Genomic DNA, 6,144 nt, shown 5'->3' on the forward strand with positions numbered 1-6,144 from the left:
AGACTGTCCAAGCCGGGGCTCGAACCGGCAACCTTCCGATTGCAAGGCGAACTCCCAACTCTTGAGCCACGATTGCCCCTTTACATGGCATTATGTTCCTGGGAGCTATGTAGTCCGGGCAATAACCCCTAGTAGGGTCTCACAACACAAACTGGTTCCAGGTAAGGGACTAGACTAAGAGCACTTTGACAAACCCCAATGAAATGGAACTCTAACCTTACCTGGAAATGGGATACGGGGTCCTCCTACTTGAGCCAGATCCAGGAAAGGAACCCACAGGTGAGCATCTAGTGGCCAGGCCTGGATTCACGGAATTTGGCCGGCACAACCTGAAGAAATGACATGAATCCGCCACCCTGTGGACGGGCACTGTGCTCACCTTCATTGTGAGCTAGGCAGCAGGTGAAGATGGCCCTTGGCGTGTTGACCCTCAGCACTGCAGACTGGATTTGGCCAAAAATACCCAAAAAAAATCCTCTGCTTAAATTGCTTCTTAGATCTCCACAGACATTTTCTAAGGACCAAAGGATTTACTGTGTGTATAAAATGAGATTGTGTCTCTATAGTGTAGTGGTTTACATTTGCCTAACACATGACAGATCCCTGGTTTGAGATCGGGAGGAGACCAAAATCCCTTGGGAGGTGTGTCAGGAAGGGCATCCGGCGTATAAATCTGCCAAGTCAAATATGTGGAGCCATGTGCGATGGTGACCCCTTGTGAATAAGAGAGCAGCCAAAAGAAGCACACACATCGTAAATAGAAGTGTGAATTCCTGCACACACTTCCTTAAAAGTTAGTTCTTGTTCTTGTTAGTCCTGGTTGATGCTGCCAGTGCATCAAACTGTTCCAAATGTTGTTGGCCTGCGAAACGTAATTTCTGGCCCTCTAATGGCTCTTGTGTATCTTTGCTGAGCGCTATCGTTCAGTGAAAAGGTTAGTTACACGAGTTTTTGCTGCACTTACTACTTTGGCTGGCTGCCAAAGACCCCTCTTAGTAATCCCACTTAGGGCCAAAACATTCAATTACAAATCAATTAAAGTAATCAAGTTTGCAGCATTTCTGGCCTGTAGGCTTTACAGCTTAGAACACTGCCAGTGTAGTTCCACATCTCAAAAATGATTTGCATAAATAAGGAAGTAAAACAGCACAGGTAAATGTTTTGACTTGCTATTTAGTTTTGTTTCCATGCAAACCTACATTTGGTTTTAGGTTTAAGCACCAAAATTACTGGTTTAGGGAAAGATCAGCATTTGGGTTAAAATAAGCTCTCACACTGTGCACATTAAAAAACATGTTAGAAAGCTCCATTTTCTAGGTTACTAATCTATTGACTCCATTAGATTTTACATGCATTTATTTGCACAAAATCACAATAAATCAAAATAAATGATAATGTGCTTTCTAATAGGAGCAGTTGTTGGCATTTCATCGCCAATCCATGGGACTAAATATAATCCATAACTGTGTTCGATTTCATTTATGATAAACAGCAGCTTCCCAGGTGAAAGTGATTGCTTTGGCAAGGACCGGTACCATCCAGTCCTGGAGGTTGTGTGGGCTGGAGTCAAGGAGGAACAGCAGGATGGTGGACATGTAGAAGCAGAGTGCATGGATAAGCAGGGACTATAGTTTGGAGAAGATCTTGTGGACCAACATCTGACAGACAGATCCTGCAAGGGGGGAAAGTCATTACTGTAGCATGACCAGATGCTAAAGACAATTGCTGATACTATCTCCAAAGCTATTCTAGAACAAACATGTCTGCTGTATTCCTAAATAGGAATATTGCTTTCATCATGAGGAACTGTCACAACCACAGCGCAGACCAGCAGTGGGGCTGCTTACCTCAGCATTGGAGTGGGAGCTATGAGTCAATCTGGGAGGGCAGCTAAAGTTCCCAGACCATGTGTGGAAACTTTGTTGAAGCCAGATGTGGTGCTGGCATCAATCTCCTCCAAGCAGGTGCTCTCATTAGAGCTTCCAGCTTCCAGGGAGGACCGCATGGAGGGAGTGAATGAAAGGAAGTAATCCACATACCAAGAGCTCATGGAGCTCTGCAAGAAAAGAGGCTGGGAGTCACGCTGCAAGCCTATTGAAAAGAGGAGCAGAGGATCTGCAGAACAAATATCCTTCTCCTGTATTCTAGATGCTACTTTGCATTAAAGTAATGCAGAGTAGCATTATGGCTCACAAGTTCACAATGGAGGTGCCCATACGGAAAAGAAATAGTAAAAACTTATATGTGATTACTCATGAAAGTGGCCACTTTCATGAGTAAATCATATAAGGCTTACATGATTTACTCATGAAAGTGGCCACTTTCGCATTACTTTCATACATTGTTTTAGTAAGTATCCAAAACATACAAGTTTCATTATATAATTTTTCAAGGGATCTTATATCTGTTTTCACACTTATATGCTTTTCATACAAGTTTCACACAAGACAGATACAAACTTTATAAGATTTATATATATCTTTTCCATATGGGTGAAAAAGGGCCTCAAGTTGGTTTTGGATTAGGAAGAATATTCCCGTGGGCTAGTGCTGCCGGAACACCTGGCTAGGTTTTCTGAGTGAGGGCGAAAGATGTTGAAAGACCAGAAACACCTAGGGACCTCGAGTACATCACTGAAAATGTGTCCCAGTCGATCAATGACGTATTTTCAGTTGATGCTACTGTATATAGTGGCTGCAAGTGAGCAGGCTACTAGGCAATGGGCACAGAGATGTGTGCATGTTCATACAACTGCATCACAAAGCCTGGCTTATGCTTGGTTGGTCCATTTACAAAACTGGTCTTAACAAAAACCTACTTAACAGTTGGTGCTAGTCTCCTAGAATATTACATTCAGCTGAATGTGAGAGACTAGAAATGTGGTACTCACATTTGCTGAGTAAATGCAGCTCGTGAGGATGAAACAACAAAGGCTGATTTCAGACGAGATTCCTTGAGCACCGTGTGACCATAATTGGATTAGAAGGCTGGTTGCTACAGAAAGAATAGAAGAGATGGAATAAGGAGCTTTTGCCATTTATTCTCTTTTGTGTGGTTGGAGGTGATTATGACTAATCAATGCTGGCAAGTTTCAGTGAGCTGCCAATGAAAATGAAGCCTTTCCCCAAGTAGTTGCCATTCTGTATTTACTGAGTCTATGCTGCCTCAGTACAATGTGACTCCCTATCACCCTTTATTTATCAAATCTCTTTTACAGATGTCTTCACAGGCAAGGGTTTATGTATGTAGGTAGCTCACGGTAGCTATGATCCACTGCTAATGCTATGTTTTAGGTTTTTAGGTTAGGTGCAGTAGAACATATCTTAAAGTCCCACAGATATATTCTAGGGAATCCTCGAGCTGTTGTTTGCTTTGTAACTGTCTAAGTTGTGCTACTTCCGTGTGAAAAACATTAATCTTCCACTTTTCCTGGAGTGTCAGTGAACTTGATAATAACACAGTCCATGATAGCATCAGAGGAGTTTCCCCATTTCGTATCTGTTACATAAAAATGGCCACCACTTCATCAGCTCTCGGCCAGCCGCACTTGAGTGAAAGAGGTGAGGGTGGGGGGTTAGGTTTGGATCCTTGATTTGAGTGAAGAAGAGATGTAGAGATGAAGCGATTAGGATGAGTGCAGCCATCGAGCCTATTTAAAGAACACAATATTTACTGGAAATTCTCCTACAGTAATGGAAATTCTTTACATATAGCTTATAGTTATATAACAGCTTTAATTCATAATGTAGGCAAAACCAAGCTTTGAAATGAGCTGTAAGCTATGGTTTAGTCTGTGGTCTGTACTGTTGTTTTTGTTTATGGCAATTACTTTCTCCCGTGACATAGAAGTCAGTCTATTCAGAATGACACCAGGCTAGAGTGACTCTTTAATCTTAAATTCTGTTTGTCCACATCCTAACACTGGCAGGATCGGCAGCTTTCTCCTTTGGGCTGTGATGGTGGTGTCACTTGTTAGTGAAGCCTTTTTTTCTGTATGAAATGCTTTGAACAAGAAGGGTAACAACAAAACAGTATTCTTAGTTACTGTTACGAATACGTTATCATTTTTTAAGCTTGGTGATCACTGAAGGACAAAGCTTGAATGACAAGTATTGAGATTCCGGTGTGGGCTTTTTCAAACATATTTAGAGTGTATTTGGTTTAAATGTAACTAGGACTCAGAAAGCTATTGTCCTATTTCAGTGGTTAACTGATCACTGCAGCGCGCAACACGCAGCGTCATCAAGACATTTATACTCCTGACCTTAAGGTTGAAGAAACTCAGACCAATAACTAAATAACCCAGCTTTGTTTTGACTACTGTGGTCTGCTTTAGTTTGCTACAGCCGGGTAAAGTCCCGGGTGTTCATTTCACGTCTCTGTCTGCTGTGACAGTGTGAGTCATTACTCAAATCCAATTTGCCTGCAAGCCTTTATGTTGCCTGCTTTGCTCATGTGTCTTTCTGTTGACACATAAAAAGCAATCCCTGGCATGTTACCAGCACGTTTCTCCTTACTCTCCCAACATCAGTTGACGAGAGAGGCAATGAGTGGACAAGATGCTGCTTTAACCGAGGGCAAAAGAAAATGAAGCCATTCATCTCCCACTAGGTCACGAAAAGAGATGGGAAACTCAGAGGGGAAACACTGGTCTGTTTTCTGTTATATTTCCATAGATGGGGAGTCTGTGCGGATGCCTCTCATTAGAACAGTTCCCCTCCTTTCCAGCCCTAACCCCTGTGGCACTGACTATGGTCTGCACTGGCTGCTGCCACTATGCCCAGCTGTGAGCAGATGGGTGGCACAGAGCAGGCCAATATGTCAGGCCTGATGGCGTATTTCAAGAAATATTAAGATTATGCCCTGTGGTGTACTCTGTTCAGATTCAATAAACACAGTAAAGATGCAGTGAGCACCCAGAGAACTGCTTTGATAGCACAGTGTTTACTATCATACAAATTGTGGAATGCTGAAATCAAAATATTGCCCAAAAAATAAAATAAAATCCATTTCTGGTGAAAAAATTTAAAGTGTATGTCCTCATGCTATGCACATCCCAAGTTGAAATCACTCTGGTGAACCACGTCTAAGAGAGAGACTGATAAATATACCACATCTATCCTTCAGTGACAGCGTACAGTGTGTGGAGTGTTTTCAGGTCTCTTACCACAACCCCAATATGTTTCCACAGAAACAACAGTATGTGCTAAAATCTGAATAATGTATTGCTGGAAGTTTGTTTGGCTTGAAGAAATCAAATAAACTCAATTGACCCTTTGCTAAACCCTTCTCCCAAAGGGTGATTATCTATTCATGGCTTAGCCACTGTAACAAACTATGCATGCCAGGTCTGTCTGAACCCCATCAATATAGGCTAGAAATCAGGGCAGAGCTACTCATTGTGCCTGTTGCCAATAAAAACCATCCATCTCTGAGTGCTTATCCTTAATGATACCTTAAAATCGGTAATGACATCTTAAATTATCTTCAGATGCTATCATACTCAGCACGTTTTATTTATCGTATAGACTTGAACAACAGTTATCTTGCTGAGTTTTAAACCTTCAGTAAGGTGAAGGCACACCAGGTCCTTGACTCAGTGTCGGTGAGTGCATTAGTTGTATGTTTCCTTCTTTCAATAATAATTCTGTTATCCTCAGGCAGTAGAAAGTTTTGTCGACAAAGCCACAAAGGCCAGAGATGCAGGTTAAGTCAGTATGGCACATGTTGCTTTAGTTTGAAAGGACATTGGACTTCTGGTATTGTAATCCTGGGCAAGTTGTTATTCATTTATTCATTTACTTGCATTTTAGAGTCTTTCTTGTAGCTATTAGCTAAGATGAACAACAGCTAATTTAGCTATTAGCTAAGATGAACAACAGCTAATTTAGCTATTAGCTAAGATGAACAACAGCTAGGTTAGCTATTAGCTAAGCCTGTTATTGATACTAATCAACAATTAGTTGAGTGGGCCTAAATTCCTCCATAATAATGTAATAAAATGATCTGATAAAGCCAAACAGAAAATGATTAATCCAAGTTAGGGCAGGGGCGGAGCCTGGGGGTGGCTTACTGGGCTTAAGCCCGGGTTGTTTTGTCAGAAGCCCGGGGTCTTTTGGAGTGTAATTTTTTCATAGTTAGATG

Source organism: Haplochromis burtoni, unplaced genomic scaffold, assembly GCF_018398535.1.
Source record: "Haplochromis burtoni strain Fernald_Lab_line unplaced genomic scaffold, NCSU_Asbu1 Contig_198, whole genome shotgun sequence".
Lineage (NCBI taxonomy): Eukaryota > Metazoa > Chordata > Actinopteri > Cichliformes > Cichlidae > Haplochromis > Haplochromis burtoni.